General features: G+C 37.9%; 1 pseudogene; it reads left to right on the plus strand.

Moving 5' to 3' along the window:
* The window catches only part of LOC138733780 (A disintegrin and metalloproteinase with thrombospondin motifs 6-like), a 62,290-nt pseudogene extending 45,615 nt beyond the window's left edge, over window positions 1-16,675 (plus strand).
* The last annotated feature ends 2,015 nt before the right edge of the window (window positions 16,676-18,690 follow it).

Below are 18,690 nucleotides of genomic sequence, written 5' to 3' on the forward strand. Positions count from 1 at the left end.
CATACCGCTTGTTCTAAAAACATGAGCGATGGCCATGTGTTACCACTGTTTACTACAATACCTTCAGCTGCCCTGTTGTCATATCAATGGTTCTTTAATGCCTTTCTTTAGAACCTATGTTTTTAAAAACTGCAAAATCTGCTTAATGTGTTACTTCATAATGTTGCCTTGGCAGTGACATGACATTATGTTTTGGGAATAATAATCAGTTCTGAACTGTTCTGTTGATGGTTAACAGTGAAAGAGGAGCTGGGAGTGCCAGACAAAATGAGAGTTCGCAGAGACAAACTGTATCTTTCATAATGAATAATGCTTCTATTTTTTAATGAAGAAAATGTTTATAGGATAACATGTATAAAACTGCAGCACTGTGTCCCATTATTGCTCTTTTATTTTAAACCACAGCACATAAACAATAATTCTGCATTGAAGTGTGACCGCAGTCTATTTGGTGGCATTTTATTTGGAAACTAAAGTGTCTTTTACTAAGAGAGGAGAGTAGACAGAAAATTAATTTTGTGCAGTATACAGATAAAACCAATCTGTTAGTAAATCTATAACAAATATGCCTTTGTTTTAGAAAACAGCAGCAATTTAATATCCTCTCTCAGTGGAGTGGCCTAAAATGGGAGGAAAATGAAAGATTTTTTGTGGTCAGGGGCCATTCAGTCAACTGGAATGCACATACCTGGAGCATTCAGCTAATTAAAGTGGAGATAGTAAGATTAATAAGCAATAGGTGAAATACACTTTAACTCAACAAGTAGAAGAGCAAGAATGATTAATTAATAGTGTTTCATTTAATCCTAAGGTGTGCAGAAACAAGAGGTGGTGTGTAAAAGGCTGGATGATAACTCCATTGTACAAAACAATTACTGTGAATCTGACAGTAAGCCTCCAGAAAACCCAAGAGCCTGCAACACTGAGCCCTGCCCACCTGAGTAAGTTATTAATCACTAAGATGGACATTTGTTTTGCAAAGATAGAAAAGTCTTTGTAATATATAATGAATCCATTTGACCAAAGATGATATAAAATTCTGATCTAGCATTAGGAACTTGTTTTATCAGACAGGATATTTGGTTTAGGTTTTCGGTTATGGTTTGTTGTTCCTCTGGAATCAATTGTAGAAAATACATACTTTGACTTAGAGGAGGCCTGATTCGACTGAGGAACAGTGGTGTTTAGACTACACTACGCAACTCAGACATTATAAATAAAAAGATACTAGCAAAGTATTTTCTTATGATGGAATTGTCAGGTGTGGTGATTAATGCTTGGAAAAGAACTGGAGGGGCCATTCTTAAGGCAATAATGACCAAAGAATCTTGAGGTGAGGGGAGACTAACTTTCCCATAGATATTTACATTGCACACTAAACATTTGCCAAATTTTTTAAGTATAGTATATTAAAATTTGGGTTAAAATGTTCAGATGAGAAACGGTAAACAGAGAAACTGCTTAGTAGACCAAACCATTTCCTGATAATAGTTTTGTCAAACAACCTTTCTCTCCAGGATGCTCAGTGTTGTACAGTAATGCTGTGCACCTTTAGGATTAGATGCATACTTGGTTAAGTCTATTTAGTTTTATTTTGAAAGTAACTTTATGAGACATATTGAAAAAATAATTAAAACACAGAAACTCATTTGTTCCTAAAAGAAATTTGGTAAGGACCTATAGCATAGCTTAATCTTACTACAAAACCAACTAGAATCTGCAGTGATATTTTGCACTAGAAAATAATTTTGGCATATGCACAACAGTTACTTCTTATGTTTTGAGACAAATAGTACAACAGTTTATTGATTCACAAGCTCTGATTAGTTTAAGTTTCATGATAATCTGTAGCTAATTCTAATTGGGCATGAAAATCATTAAGTGTAGATATTGCACAGTAATGGAATACTGTGGTCTCTTTTAAATGTCTCTTAGAAACTTTAAAACTATAGCATGAAGGGCGCCATGAGGAATGAGAAAATACTATTATATAATGCATTAAAATCTAACAGGTCTTCATGAAGCCAGTTTCTTCTTTGAGTATCAACTGCTTCCCTGGGCATGGTGACAGGTTGCAGGATGGCAGAGCAATGTCTTACACTTATTCCCCCTGTGCCATGTACCATACTTATTTTAATATAAAGTAAGCAGAAGTGAAGCCATTACGCTGTTCTCACCTTAAGTGTGTTTGAAGGTGGATGTGCTGTCTCAAAACCAGATCTAAATTATTGTCCCCCATAGTCTATGTGTAAATATATGCTTATTCTGCAAGGATATGCATTTGATTTCTGTTTCTATAACACTGTTTAGTGTGGCTGTAAGTGCAGTAACTAAACTCTCATGCCATGTACCCAAGAGCAGAATTTGGGAAGTGGTCATGTTTGGTCAGTTTCTTTTCACCAAACATATCCATATCCCTTCCTTTGTGTGGTTTAATTATTAACAAATTAGTACTTTAAAAAGTAGTGTTAACATAGTTATTCTAACATAGTCAATTTTTATTTTTTGTACTGACATTATGACCTTATTTTAAAAACAAAAACCAAACGACCAAACAAAAACCCTTCACAAAGTAGGATACTTCTGCATTCTCCATCCAGTACAGCAGAGCCATTGATGAACATGGTGAAACTCAAGTCATCAAGATTCAGAAAGTGGATAGGGTGTATTAATCAGTATATTCATATGCTTGAATATATCAGAGCAGTTCACAGAATCATAAAATCATAGAATCATAGAATCATAGAATGGTTTGAGTTGGAAGGGTACTTAAAGATTGCCATGGGCAGGGATACCTCCCACTGGATCAGGATGCCTAAAGCCCCATCCAACCTGGCCTTGAACACCTCCAAGGGTGGGGTATCCATAATTTCTCTGGGCGACCCGTGCCCATGCCTCACCACCCTCATAGGAAAATATATCTTCCTAATATCTAATCTAAATCTGCCCTCTTTCAGCTTAAAACCATTATCCCTCGTCCTTTGACTGCACTCCCTGATAAAGACCCCCTCCCCACCTTTCCTGTAGGCCCTCTTTAAGTACTGAAAGGCTGCTATAAGGTCTCCCAGGAGCCTTCTCTTCTTCTGGCCGAACAACCCCAAATCTCTTAGCCTGCCCTCATATGGGAGGTGCTCCAGGCCTCTGATCATCATCGTGGCCTCCTCTGGACCCATTCCAACAGATCTATGTCTTTCCTGTGCTGAGGACTCCCAAGTTGGATGCAGGACTCCATGTGAGTTCTCCTGAGAGCAGAGTACAGGGACAGAATCTCCTCCCTTGACCTGCTGGCCACTCTTCTTTTGGTGCAGCCCAGGATACAGTTGGCTTTCTGGCCTGCAAGTGCCCATTGCCAGCTCATGTTGAGCTTCTCATCCACCAGCACCCCAAGTCCTTCTCTCCAGGGCTGCTCTCAATCCATGCTCCACCCAGCCTTTAATTGTGCTTGGGATTGCCCCAACCCAGGTGCAGGACTTTGCACTTGGCCTTGTTGAACAACCCACATCTGTCTCCATTCTAATGCCCACCACAAGGTGAACATTAAGTGCCAAACTCCTAAGGAATGTTTCTTGATTCTTGATCCTGTAAGTCGTCTAGAAGAAGGTTGTTCAAATACCATCTTTTGAGATAGTTCCCCAAAGAAGTTTGACCCTTTTGGCTGGAAGATTTATCACCCACTAAGGCTTAGTACTTAAACAAAGTGGCCAAATATTTCCTGTTCTTAATTAACACAATTCCACTTTATTTGTGGTGAAAATGTTACTCCTTCTGACTGAATGCCTGTTACATTGTACTTGAGGCTTCTGAACAGCACCATAGACTGTTCACAGTATTTTGTTTGTTATTACAATAAGTAACTTCTGAAGTTCCAGATTTCAAGAGAAGATATAGGTAACTCTCTCAGGATCCTATGAACAGTATTGTAATGTGAGATATAGTATAAACATAAAAGGTACCTGAGAATGCACTTGAGCAAATCTTTGTAACGACTGAAAATTAACTCCTCAGCCCCTCAAAGCTGTGAAGAGCTTCTAATTCTCCCTACTGTGGTAAGAGCATAAGTTTGGTGGTGAATAATCACAAATTAATTCTCTTTCACTGGGCAAAAAATGACTGAATATGGCATATTTGTTTGCATCTCTGCATTGATTTAGGTTCATATTAGAATATATTATATATTCTGTAATACATGACAGGATAGAAGAACATCTATTTGACAGAGGCTTCAGAAAATGACAGATCTTATGAGGCAGCTCCAAGCATATCACCAGGAACATCCACAGTGACTGACATGCCTGACATTTTTGGCATGCTGGCAGCATGTGATAGCATATTACATTTTTTAAATATTTTTGAGGTCTTTTTGTGATGAATTATGCTTTACTAGTGTTTACTTTAGTTTAATAAATGAGAATATTTTGCATTTCAGTATAACCTTCTATAAAAAATTTAGAAATGTTTCATTATCATATGAGAGTTAAATCTCATATAGCCCAATTTTGAGATCAAATTATTTTATTGCAATGAGACTAGAGAGGCAAGCATATTGGCTTTTAACTTGTGCTGTAATTTACAGCAGTGATTCCCAAACATTTCCAGTTGCGAACCACTTTCACAGGAATAATTTCATACAAGTCCAGTACAAATCTACCTAAATAGCTGCAGTTTTGACAGGTTCAACATTCCTTTCTAACTACTGTAGCCTAGGCTGGAAATTGCTGCTCTAGAAAAATATGAAGTAGTATTATTATTGGAAGATATGATTGCAGTGAGAAAAAATGCTCAATTAAAAGACTCGTAAGTTTCTACTTTATTTCACATACATGTATTGTTGACATTTATTTAGATTTAGTTATTTAAACTATTTGGATTCTGGGTTTGGGTAATTATCTACTCCATCTCTGAAATGCGTTAACTGAGTCTCCTAACTTTTTCTATCCAGATGGTTTATAGGAGATTGGTCAGAATGCAGTAAGATCTGTGATGGAGGAATGCGTTCATGAACAGTTCTCTGTATCAGAAAGATTGGAACTTCTGAGGAGGAGACGCTGGACAATACCAACTGTTTAACACACTGGCCTATTGAAAAAGAGCCCTGTAACAATCAGTCCTGTCCCCCACAGTGGGTTAGTTTGGACTGGTCAGAAGTAAGGAAATTTTGCTATGTTAGCTTATTGGCAACAGTGAAGACAAGAGCACTTGATCACTGAATATTAGTACATTTTCTATTGTTGCTTGCTAAGTAAAGGATTAATAAGAAATTCAAAACCTGATAGGTTTAGAGTATTGATGCAAATTTTTGTCATTCATATTTTTTTCCTTTTCTTCTATGTTGTCAGTTTTGTTGTTTTGTCAAATGACTATGAACTGTTGTTATTAATCATAATAGAAAAATAGTAAAATACAAAATAGAATAATAAAGTAGTAAAAAAAAACCCAACATAACCAACCAAAAAAGACCCAAACCTAGAATAACCACTTGGTATGCAATAATTAGCTTAAAGGAAAAAGCAATTTCCATTTCCATTAGTTCCTGAACCAGCAAATAGCTGGAGAGTAGAGATGACAGGTTTACAATATCAGAAGGCAGAATAATCTGCTGGGGTTTTTTTTCTTAATTAACCATGCTGATGTAAAGCATCATCTTTCTTAGCAACATATCTTCAGAGGCAGACCTGAAAATTGATATTCTCTTTATTAAAGAAAAAGCATCTTCTGTTAAATATGGTGGTCTCTTATAGTATAAGCCAAATCATGACCTTATACTGATTCAAGCATTAAATTTGAAGGATGTGAACCAGTGCAGCTAAAAGAAGATAGATTGATCTGTGATACATTTGAATAGGACTGCATCACATGCAAATCAGAGTGCAAAAATGTCTGTTTTAAAATTAGTTAATTCGGGGATTTGTCCTAATGCTTCTTGGAAAACTATACCTGAACTTTAGTCTTTGAATTGCAAGAAGTGTTCCAATGTTCTAGTTCCATGACAGTTTGTACCTGTTTGCTTTTGTTATCTGAAACAGCTCCTCTTCCTTTCCAGTTATTGTTTGTCAGAAAGGAATTATTGACCACATTCTTGCTTTCATGTTTCAGTTTGAAGTCACCTTTTTGGGCATGGATTACTAGAGTTAAATGTATATGCTATCCCAGAGTAGGTTTCACATGTGCCTCATCCTTTTGTTTCCTGCCTTTATTGAAAATACCCATAACATAGAGTGTATCAGTATACCCTAAATAATCTCCTTCTGTTCCGCAGCTATCACATATTGATTGCTTAGTCATCTTATGCTCTGTTAATATGAACTTTATCCTCCTTTTTGCATTTTGGTTAGTAATCTCCCAATTTAAACAAAGGTTCTTGTTATTTTTTTAAAATGTATGCTCTTGCGCATCATACTCCCAAATTTCACTTCATTTCAGTTATTTGTGTCTTCATGGTTGTCCAGCTCTTCTGTACAGCATATCTCTGTAGCATCAAGAAGGCTGGATGCTCTTTAAGAAGGAAATCCTGGTGGCACAAGAGCAGGCCATCCCCGTGTGCCAGAAAATGAACCGGTGGGGAAGAAAACTGGCTTGGCTGAGCAGCAAGATATGAGTGGATCTCAGAAAAAAGAGGAAAGTCTATGAGCTTTGGAAGAAGGGGCAGGCATCTCCAGAGGACTACAAAGCTGAAGTGAGATCATGCAGAGAGAAAATCAGAAGGGCTAAAGCCCAACTGGAACTCAAATTGGCCAATTCTGTGGAAGATAACAAAAAATCTTTCTACAGTACATCAACAACAAAAGGGGGCCAAGAAGAATCTCCATCCTTTACTGGATGCAAAGAGAAAAATAGTGACAAAGGATGAGGATAAGGCTGAGGTACTTAATGCCTTATTTGCCTCAGTCTTCAATAGTAAGGTCAGCTTTTCCCTGGATACTCAGCCCCCTGAGCCAGAAGACAGGGAGGGGGAGCAGAACAAAGCTCCCATGGTCCAAGAGGAAATGGTTAGACACCCGCTAGGCCAATTAGACATTCACAAGTCCATGGGGCCGGATGGGATTCACCTAGGGGTATTGAGGGAGCTGGTGGAGGTGCTCAACCCCTTTCTTTCATCTACCAGCAGTCCTGGCTGACTGGGGAAGTTCCACTTGAATGGAGGCCATTTACAATAAGGGTTGCAGGGGAGGATTCAGGGAACTCCAGGCATGTCATTCTGACCTCAGTGCCAGGGAAGGTCATGGAGCAGATCATCTTGAGTGCTATCACAAAGCACACGCAAGATAACTTTGTGATCAGGCCCAGTCAGCATGGGTTTATGAATGGCAGGTCCTGCCAAACCAACCCGATCTCCGATGACAAGATGACCCACTTAGTGACGAAGGCTGTGGATGTGGTGTACCTGGACTTCAGTAAAGATTTGACACTGTTTCTCACAGGATTCTGCTTGAGAAACTGGCTGCCATTGGCCTGGACAGACGTACCCTCTGCTGGGTAAAGAACTGGCTGGATGGCTGGGCCCAGAGAGTGATGGTAAATGGAGTTAACTCCAGCTGGAGGCTCGTCACAAGTGGTGTCTCCAGGGCTCAGTGTTGGGTCTAGTTCTATTCAATACCAATGTTCTGGATGAGGGGATTGAGCGCACCCTCGGTAAGTTTGCAGATGACACTAAGCTGGGATGAAGTGTCGATCTGCTTGAGGGTAGGGAGGCTCTATAGAGGGATCTGGACAGGCTGGATCGATGGGCTGAGGCCAACGGGATGAGGTTAACAAGATCATGTGCAGAGCCCTGCACTTAGGTTACAACAACCCATGCAGTGCTACAGGCTTGGGGAAGAGTGGCTGGAAAGCTACCTGGCAGAGAAGGACCTGGGGATGTTGGTTGACAGCAGCTGAACAAGAGCCAGCAGCCTGGGCAGCCTGTTCCAGTGCCCAATGACCCTTTCTGTGAAAAGTTTTTTCCTGATGTCAAGCCTGAACCTCCCCTGGCGCAGCTTGAGGCCATTCCCTCTGATCCTGTCACCTGTCACTTGGGAGAAGAGGCCAACTCCCTGCTCTCCACAACCTCCCTTCAGGTAGTTGTAGAGAGCAATAACGTCTCCCCTCAGCCTCCTCTTCTCCAGGCTAAACAACCCCAGTTCCCTCAGCCGCTCCTCGTAAGACCTGTTCTCCAGCCCCTCACCAGCTTAATTGCTCTTCTCTGGACTCGTTCCCGAGCCTCAACATCCTTCTTGTGGTGAGGGGCCCAGAAATGAACACAGTATTCGAGCAGCGGTCTCACCAGTGCCGAGTACAGAGGGAGAATAACCTCCCTGGACCTGCTGGCCATGCCGTTTCTGATACAAGCCAAGATGCCATTGGCCTTCTTGGCCACCTGGGCACACTGCTGGCTCATGTTCAGTTGGCTGTCAACCGACACTCCCAGGTCCCTCTCCTCCAGGCAGCTTTCTAGCCAGACTTCAACTAGTCTGTAGCACTGCATAGGGTTGCTGTGCCCCAAGTGCAGGACCCGGCATTTGGCCTTGTTAAACCTCATGCCAATGGACTCAGCCCAGCGGTCCAGCCTGTCCAGATCCCTTTGCAGAGACTCCCTACCCTCCAGCAGATCCACACTTATACCCAGCTTAGTATCATCTGCAATCTTGCTAAGGGTGCACTCAATGCCTTCATCCAGGTCATTGATAAAGACATTGAACAGGGCTGGACCCAGCACTGAGCCCTGGGGAACCCCACTTGTAACTGGCCTCCAGCTGGAGTTAACTCCATTTACTACCACTCTCTGGGGTCAGCCATCCAATCAGTTTTCCATCCAACCAATTTATGTTGTTTTTATTTGAATAAAAGTAAAATGTGTCAATTTGCTGCACTGCTCAATTGTTTGATTTTGTTCCATAAGGAATTATGAATGAAATGACATTTTAGTGAGCTTTTATATCAAAGTAACTTTTTCTAAAATGTAATGTGGACTTCTGAATTTTTTAATTTTTTTGCTTTCATTAATTTATCATACAGATGCTTTTCCTTATCTTCTTAATCTTTTATTTGTAACAGGTTTTGTAAATAACCTATTATCATAAACCAGATATTACTTCCCAGACTATACTTGAATCTCTCTTTAGTTTTATTTAGGGTTAAAATATTTTTGGGAATCAGTTCTGTAAAAAGTTGTCAACTTTATATCTTGAAACTTGTAATTAAGCAATTTCTTTCAGCAATTTTTCTCAGTGTAGGCCAGGAGCTCAAGAAACTTAGAAACTGCACAGTGAATCTCAAAATATGTCATGTCCTACATGCAGAACAACATATTTTTTTCCCTGCTGTTAGCCAGCATTTCACACAAGAAATAAATAAAGAGGGACAACAAAGAGCCCCTCCCCAGTTTTCCTGTAGGCTCCCTTCAGGTACTGAAAAGCTGCTATAAGTTTTTCCCGGAGCCTTCACTTCTCCAGGCTGAACAAGCCCAACTCTCTCAGCCTGTTCTCAGAGGGAAGGTGCTCCAGCCCTCGGATCATCTTTGTAGCCCTCCTCTGGACCTGTTCCAACAGATCCATATCCTTCTTATGTTGAGGATTCCAGAACTGAATGAAGGATTCCAGGTGAGGTCTCCTGACAGCAGAGTACAGGGACTCGCCCTGCTGGCCACACTACTTTAGATGCAGCCCAGGATACAGTTGCCTTTTTGGGCTGCAAGCACCCATTGCCAGCTCATGTTGAGCTTCTCATCCACCAGCATCCCCAAGCCCTTCTTTTCAAGGTTGCTCTCAATCCATTCTCCGCCCAGCCTGTAACTGTGCTTGGGATTGCCCCAACCCAGGTGCAGGACCTTGCACTTGGCTTTTTTGTGCTTCATGAGATTTGCACAGGCCCACCTCTCAAGCCTGTCCAGATCCCTCTGTATGATGTCCCATCCCTCAGGCATGTCAACCACACCACTCAGCTCGGTGTCATCAGCAAACTTGCTGAGGATGCACTCAGTCTCACTGTATATGTATATATACACCTTTACTTATGTATAGGGAATATTGATACCTTACATAGTCCTGTGGAACTGCTTTAAAGTGTCTTTAAGTTAGGCAGATATGAATTAGGCATACAACATTAAAGTTTGGATCACTCAAGTCATTTTCTGAAAGTGAATTTTGGGTTTTTTTCTTTTTCCCCCAATTATATAATGACCTGTTTTGATGGGTGGAAGGTCTTCAGCAAGCCAACTCTTGAATTTTTCTTCAATTCCACATAGTATTATTTCCCAGATAAGTTTTTTGTCTCTGCTGCTGCTTTCATATGAAAGCAGTTCCACTCTTGACAGCTTTAACAATCTGTGTGTAGGATTAAATTTATCAGAAATTTATTCTGATTCAAATAGTGCAGATATGTTTACAGGTTAAAGGTAAACATGCCTATAGGGAATTCTAAAACTGTGCTTGCCAAAACTCCTGCTCAGATGTTAAAGAGGGACTGATTTGAGGAAGGTCTTAATTTTGTTAGCCCTTGTCTCTTCCCTGTTCTGGAATTATGCTAATGTAAATGACAGTTAATAGTCAGTATGAAAAAGGAAGGAGAAGGTGGGGGGAACCAATATGAAGAAAGAGGAGGAAAAGCAGAGATCTTCAGATCTGCTTCTTTTCAAATTAATGTTTTGTTATCTGCTTGCTGTTAGAATGAGCAGAGGAGCAATAAAAGGAGGAAAACCAAGAACTGTGAGAAAACAGAATTCAAATTTAAATAGGAAAGGAGAGAAAAGCATGTATTGTAGGGAAGAGAGTACAGTATTTCTATCTGAAACAATAATCTGGTTTCTGTGGAGTCCAGTAAAGCATTTATCTTTCCCTATGTTTATTGGGGAAAGATGTGTTCATTGTAGCTCAGTGGTCTCTAAGTGAGGTGGAGAAAGACTCTACTAAGGTCATATTAAGAACAGAGTTCTCCCTTAATTTCTGAAATGCACACTCAAGTTTGTTTCATAATAATGTAACATTGGCAGACCTTTCTACTGTGTAGCAAAGTGCTTTTCCTAAACCTAACCTAAAGGCTTTTTATATATAAAAGTAAATAGTAATGCAATAGCCTAAATATAAATAGCAAAGGAAATCTACTTTTATCAAATTAAAACTTTAACTAAATAAAGTAATCATCAGCCAGCTTGTCTGTGTTTCTGAACATTTTTAAATTATCATTAAATTTGTGTTTATAGTTTAATTATAAGAACATAAATATATTCTCCCGTTTTCCATAATAGCATTTCTGACACTTTAATTGACATTTACTGAGATTTTCATTATTCATTTATATCAATATTTTTTCAGTGCACACCAAAGTGTGGCCCAGGATTCAAACATCAAATTGTTCTGTGCAAAAGCAGTGATCTTTTAAAAACTTTTCCAGCCTCACAATGCCCAGAGGAAAGCAAACCTCCAGTCCACATCCGCTGTAGTTTAGGCCGATGTCCTCCTCCTCGCTGGATTACTGGAGACTGGGGACAGGTAAGATAGTTAAGATATAGACAGTATTTTTTGATTAGTCTCCTACACATTAGTACATTTAAGGATAAGACGTTGCTGGAAATGGATAAGAATGGTTCTCATGACTGAAGCAAAAGCCTGTTTGTCTCAGACTGAAATGTGATTTTGAATGATAATTGTCTGCTGAACTATAAAGAATTTTCTGTCAATAATCTAGTTTCTACTGGATGAATTTCTGTATGCTTTTTTAAAAAAATTAAATAGTTCTTATTACAGCTTTTTAGAATAGGATTTTGGCATACAGCAGTGTTGCAAGATTTAGTATTTTTAAAACACATTTAACATAGTTGAGAAACATGATGGAAATACAAAGCCAATTAAAATTTTACTAAGATTTATAGCCACCCAAAAAACTTTCTGAGATCTATATAATTTTTCATAAAATACACTTAAATACCAGACAGGAATCTAAATTGCTACAGCACAGGCTGAACTGTACTGCCATTACGCAGTGTTTCTAAATAGGATATACTGAATATCCTTCTTTCATTATGTTTTTGCATCTCAGTTATGATCAATGACCTGTTATTAAACAATGACTTGATATTTCAGTTCTAAGTTTGCTGAGTAATTTGCCACTAATGAAAATAAAACATATTGGCTTAACTAACCACAGGACAATAATTTGTGGTATTACAGTCTAATTGACTTTTCTTTTATGCTAGTTGTCCAGGTGCACATTTATCTTAAATTGATATGTCCTAAAACCAGTTACAGAAATTAAAAAATATTTTGAAACAGCAAGATATTTTTGTTTAAAAGATACTTTCCTTTTTCCATAGAAAAGTCCTCTAGCTCATTTGAATTGTTGTTCTCCTTGGTTATTCTTCTTTGTTCTAAAGTAAATGATTTCTCTCTTGAAAACATGCAACAAAACTCAGGCACAGTATATGAAATTGTATAAATTATATTCTCATACCTCAAATCCAAGCTGTTCAGGAAGCTAACATTGCACTGTGTTTTATTTTCTTTAAAAGTCAATTGATTGCATATACTGTCAAAAACTCAAAAAATCTAAGCTGTTATTTTATGCATTAACCAAATCTCTTCAGATGCTTTTTTTTTTAATTTATATGTGTGTACTGTTCTTATTTGCTTTCTTGTTATCTTGTTTTGCATTTAAAAATTGGATCCAAGTTGTTTTACTTTTTTAACCTCTTATTTTTAGTGTACTGCACAGTGTGGTCTTGGGCAACAGATGCGAATATTACAGTGCCTCTCATATACCAGACAAGCATCCAGTGAGTGTCCAGAAGCACTTAGACCACCATCAATGCAGCAGTGTGAAAGTAAATGTGACAATACTCCCATTTCCAACACAGAAGATAAATTTGCCATCTTAATATAATTTATTCTGGAAACAGTAAAGTGACATGGTCAGTCTTACTGCATTAATTAATTAGTAAAATTCTACGTTATGTCATGTCTCAGACTGTGAATGAATCTTTTACAATTATTTCATAATTAGCCATTGTAGTTCAAAGGTGAAGTCAATAAAAACCTAAATACAGGTTCTTCATTTAAAAAACCACGCCCTTAAAATATAAAGCATAAGTCATGGACAAAATACTATAGTTTTGTCTCATTGGTTTTCCAGTCTCTTTATTGGTTCAGTGGAAATGTCCATCATAGCAGGGAGAGCATGATATACTTCTCATCCACTGAACTGTTGCCTAGTCCATAAGTGGTTAACATAACAACATAGTGGCAAAAATAGTTGATCACATGTCATTGAAAGACTGGGACCACAGATTTAATGCTGCATGGTGCTACAAGCCTGTTCTTATACTTTGACTTACTTTTATATAAATTTATCATAACATTTTTTTGCTAAAGGATGCATTAGATAATAATGTCAAACTAAGCTTATTAATGTTTATTAAAGGCTCCAGATCCGCACTCATAAATTGTCCAAGTCAACGTATTAGGAAATTCTGTCATCAAAGTAAATTTGAGTGCTAGACAGTAAAAATTTTTACTGATTGTAAAAATTTAGAATAGTTGCTCACCAAATGAGTACATTACATTTTGTGTGGAATGGGAAGAGGAATCAAAAATTACCAATGCACACATGTCCAAAAATAAAGAAAGATTGCACAACAATAATAGTTCTCTTAAAACAGGTATTCCCTAAATTTTGAGTGCTTGACTTCATAATGTCACTAAAGCTGCTCCTTTTAATGTATTTAATCTCTGTGCAGTATATAATGGAGTATCTTTCACACAGGTTCTCAAAATGCACCAAAGTTTAATATTCTATTTGTATGGAACAAATATTCTGATTTTAAATCAAAAAAGGCAACTTTATGCTACAGTCTTCTCTGATTTGGTGTTCATATAATACCTTCTGTATCTATTCAGGTTCATGCCATAGATTCAAAGTTGTCATAAAAGTCTGTCAAACTGAGATGTCTGTAATGAAAAGCAGCATACTAAAATCTTCACAAAAATACACTGTTGATTCACTATGAGCACTTTAATTTACTGCTTGGAAGTTTTAATTTTACATAGAGGATTATCATTCCATGTTGGCATTTGAAAACACCTCCACAACAGACTTTTACTTGGTTATTTTAATTCTCATTTTTATGTTTTATGCTCTTAAATAATCTTTATTCTATGGTTATCAGTCTAGAAAACATTCTGCCCTTTGAAGCTCGAAGGCTAACTGATGCTTTATTTACAAAAACAGATGCCTTTCTCCAAAGGAAGGAAGTAATAAAGTACTTCTAAGTGCATAACTAGTCTCAGTCTCCTCTTAAGTTCAAGATTAAAAAGTCATCTTCTTATTTATGATCATTATGCTACTGATTCTTTGATATTATCAGGAAAATACACTGATCTCCAATATATGAATTCAATTGGGAATTTTCTGTGTGTGATCTATGGACACTAGGTGGCCATGGACAACTTTAAAGTAGAACTGTTCAGGGAAACTATGAAAAGCAAGCCTGTTTGCAGTAGTGTTTTCCAGGGACCTACATTTTCACTGGAAAATTTTTGGGATCCACAAATTAAAAATCACTTACATAGTATTCTAGATAGACTTCTTTGGCCTGCACTCTGAGTTGGCCAGGCATGAGCATATCTCCACAAGCACAATAACCTGAAATATTTGTGGAAGATATTTGACCTCTTTTGGGAAGAGTTTTTGAAATAAAATAATGACCATGCTGATAGAGAAATATGTCTGTTTCAACCAGCTACATTCAATGTCTTTTCTGCTGACATCCAACTTCATTTACAAATTGACAATTAAAAAAAGTAGAAAAGTAGTACATAAAATATTGGGTAGGTGGAGTAAAACATTACAATGAAAGCACGATATCTGTATTAATGAAATGAAAGTTTAAATCAGTCTAGCTAGAAACATGCACATTGCCATTATTGGAAATGCCATTCAGTACAGACCCTGAATTTCAACCTCACTAATGCTTTCCTAGGTTCAAATACTAAAAATACTCACCTGCACTTAACTTGCTACTACGGTATGCTTGCAACCTTAATGCACTGTTCGTAACTACCTGTTCTGGAGCAAAAATACTGTACTAGAAGGAAGACAAATAGAAGTAGATGAAGAATTGTACATTATTATTGTGGTTTTTCATTATTACTTTTTTCTATGTTTGCTGTGTCTGTTTGTTGTCTCTTTCATATTTGGCTTACATACATCTCAGAGTCAGGGACTGTTGTTCTGCCAGGCCTTGGAGCAACAGCATCCTGGCCTTCAGTCTTCACTTCTAGATATCATATCAATGCAAAATATGGTTATAGTCGAAGTACTGCTAGTTTCTCTCCTTTTTATTCACATTTTCTTTATAGCTGTTGTAATTTGAGAAAGATTGTAGGAGGAAGTCAGTATCAAATGCACCCTTAAAAACAGTAAAACTTTACAGTATTATTTTGAGACAAAATATTTTCTGATAAATTAATCTAAATTCATTCTTCCCACCATTTCATTATTGCAATTGAAACTTGTTTTTTGTCTGTATACATCTCTTCCATTTTCCTATACATGAAGCAAGGCTCCTTGTCAATGTCCTGTTTTAATATCAGTCTGGAAGAAACTGTGCAAATGCTTTTAACTAAAAATCCCCTATCAGGCACCTATCAATAGTCACTCCAGTGCAAAGCAATTCTGCAGTAGCAACGCCTGAACTGTAGAACCTGAGCATACTGTTGAGCTCTCAGATACAGCTGTACCTCCAGCTATAATCAAAGAACTGGGCATGGACCAAACTATTCCATTCCCTATTCTCACCTTTCTACAGAAAGAAAACTGAGCCTGAGGAGAACCACAGCATACACCGGTAGTGCTCCTGTAATGTACACCCACAAGTCACTTTAGATACAACCTGTGTGGGATGGAAAAGAAGTAATCACTCTTCTGCTTTGTTCTCGCTTCCTGGAAGTTACCTGCCAGTATGATAAGGGCTGCTGAGGCAGTAAGCCCAGCATACAGGAAACAAGCACAAGTATGAAAAAACTCTCTTACATGTCTATTACAGATATTAAAATGCCTTTTCTTCCTGCATAGAAGACAGTGTGGATGTATGGAACCAAACCTGAAGTATAATCCACCATTTAGTCCAGTCACTGAACACACACTGTTGGTGCCTTTATTTATAACACTTGTTGCTTTCTTGCTAGCTGCAATGCATATTCTATTTCAAGGTTTCTTACAAATGTGCAGGCATGGTACCAAATAGTGTGAATTGTGTTAGATTTTGGGTAACTTCTCATGGATGGATAAAATAACTCCTGAGAAAAAAGACATGAAAGTATTGTAAGAAAAATTATTTGTATTTCCTAGCTGTCTGAAGTGATCATTTAACCCGATAAATGTTGATTCTTTCAAGACAAAGTGGGCACACTTCTAAATGTGTAGGAGAGAAGCTCCACAAACATTTTTATGGCTTTTTAAAATATATTGTTTGCACTAGAAAGAGTAGTTACAAAGAGGGCAAGGTAGATGGATAGAGAAGCAGCATCTTAAATGTCAAATTTTCTTTGTACTTTAATTTTTATTTCCGACTTTTTCTCTTTAATGCCCTTAATTATTAGAGTGCAAAGATGTGAACGAAGTGGCATATTGCTCACTGGTGTTGAAGTTCAAGTTCTGCAGTCAAGCATACTTCAGACAGATGTGCTGCAAGACCTGCCAAGGACACTGACCCACAGAAAGCATGAGAATGTGCCTTGTTATTGTTGTGGAAAAGTGTCCATTGAAGACAGCCACACAGAAGAATGAGATTGACGTCCTTGCAAATGCATTACCCTGTGGAAAACGTAACCACTGGTCAGCGCCAGCTGATAGGATTTCAATATTATTTTAACTTCTGTGAAGTGGGACTAATTCATCCAAAGTGCTGGACACAGTATAAGGAGGGCATACCAAATTGGAAAGATCCACACATATAGAATAGCTTACTGTGGAACAATTGTGGTTTTTTACTAAATCAAATACCCTGTTTACCTCCTTGTACCATTAAAATAATTTTTATTATGGACTTAGCAATGACACTGAATCCATTTGTATTTAAAACTGTTTGAAATGTAACTGTTATGACTTGGTCTACTATGGAAGTAAAGAAGAATCATAGAAATGTTAAGTCATAGCTAAAAAACATTAACTATTTTCTCTCACAATACAGAACCACAATTTAAATTATGAAGTTAGCTTGGAAATGTTATTTAAAGAGCAAAAATTAAAACTATATCATTTTTTCCTTCATTCCACCTAATTCCCTTTGGAGTAATCCGTATTTCCTGAACACTGCTATGAGAAATATATAAAGCTGTTCTAGTCAATTTTAAGAGGTGCAACAGTTATTGCAGTGGTGCATGAACTACAAGCGTTCCATGAAACAAAATGAAATCTGTGTTGCAGTTTTATAGCCATCTTGCCATTGTAAAAGTGAAGTTGAGATTTCCACTGAAAGGGAACATATTTCAGTATCATGGAGGAAGCAGACTCTAATAGAGGTGTAGACCATATTAACAGCTCCTTCACTACGACCATACGGATTGCTTAGAACTTCCACTTTGACTCCAGCTCACTTTTGTTTACAACATCAGCCACAAAGAAGATAAAACTTTATGGGCATTTAGATCTGGTTTATATGTTACTTTTGATTCTCCAACAACAGAGTTCCAATGCAAAAGATAAGCCTACTGTGTAATAGCAACAATCCTTTGCCGAGCTGAAAGGTGAAATGGATTCCAGATGGTCTCTTCTTTGATACCATAGCAGGAGGGTATCTGTTTATGAGAAAGGATATGTGAATGTACAGTTCAGGAGCCCGCATCTGAGTGAACAGGGTTTACAACTAAACATAAATCCCCTGCTGATCTCATCACCATGTAAACAACTCTTGTTAAAACTGACACCAGAAGATAAAAAAAACTCCACTCTTTAGGAGTTGCACATATGGATTAAGGGCAGTACATAGTCCTTCTATGTTCAGCGAATCGACTTTCTATATCCTTTTGACAAAACACCTCGGTGCTAACATACCCTGGTTAAGTAAAAAAAAAAAAAGAAAAAAAAACCCCAAACTATAGAAGAGAAAGGGGTTGCTATGGCATTCTTTAAGCAAGAGGCCTCTTTGTAGCAGGGTCCGGTTTTCTCTATTTACCAGCTAATGTGTCTTTTCAGCTAACAAGAAAAAGGGTTTTCTAAGCATTCTAAAGAAACCTTTTTTTTAAACCTCACTTAGGACATTAAAATTGTAAGGAGTGTTTCTAAAGATGAATCTTACTATCTTACTGGTGCTAGACAACTAGGCAGTCCAATGTTTACTCTGCAACATAACAGTACTGAGGTTGGAATTTAAAGAACTTCCTCAATCAACAATGAATTGTAATATAAAAGGGAACAAAACAAAGAATGTACGTGAATTTATAAAATAAGCAACACTTCAGACTAAGACTGAAAATAAAACCTAATTCAAAGAAAAATAATTGGTTTCCACAGCACAGTTCATAGCTGCTGCTGAACTGTAGCAATCTATATAATCTAAGCTTTCTGGAGAGCAGCCCTGCAGAAAGAGATCTGGGGGTGCTGGTCGAGAGCAGCTCAAACATGGATGTGCAGTGTGCTCTGGCAGCTAAGAGGGCAAACTGCATCCTGGGTGCATCAAACAGCATAACCAGCTGATCAGAAGAGGCAATGATCCCACTGTATTTG

This window comes from Phaenicophaeus curvirostris (genome assembly GCF_032191515.1).
Source record: "Phaenicophaeus curvirostris isolate KB17595 chromosome W unlocalized genomic scaffold, BPBGC_Pcur_1.0 scaffold_34, whole genome shotgun sequence".
NCBI lineage: Eukaryota > Metazoa > Chordata > Aves > Cuculiformes > Cuculidae > Phaenicophaeus > Phaenicophaeus curvirostris.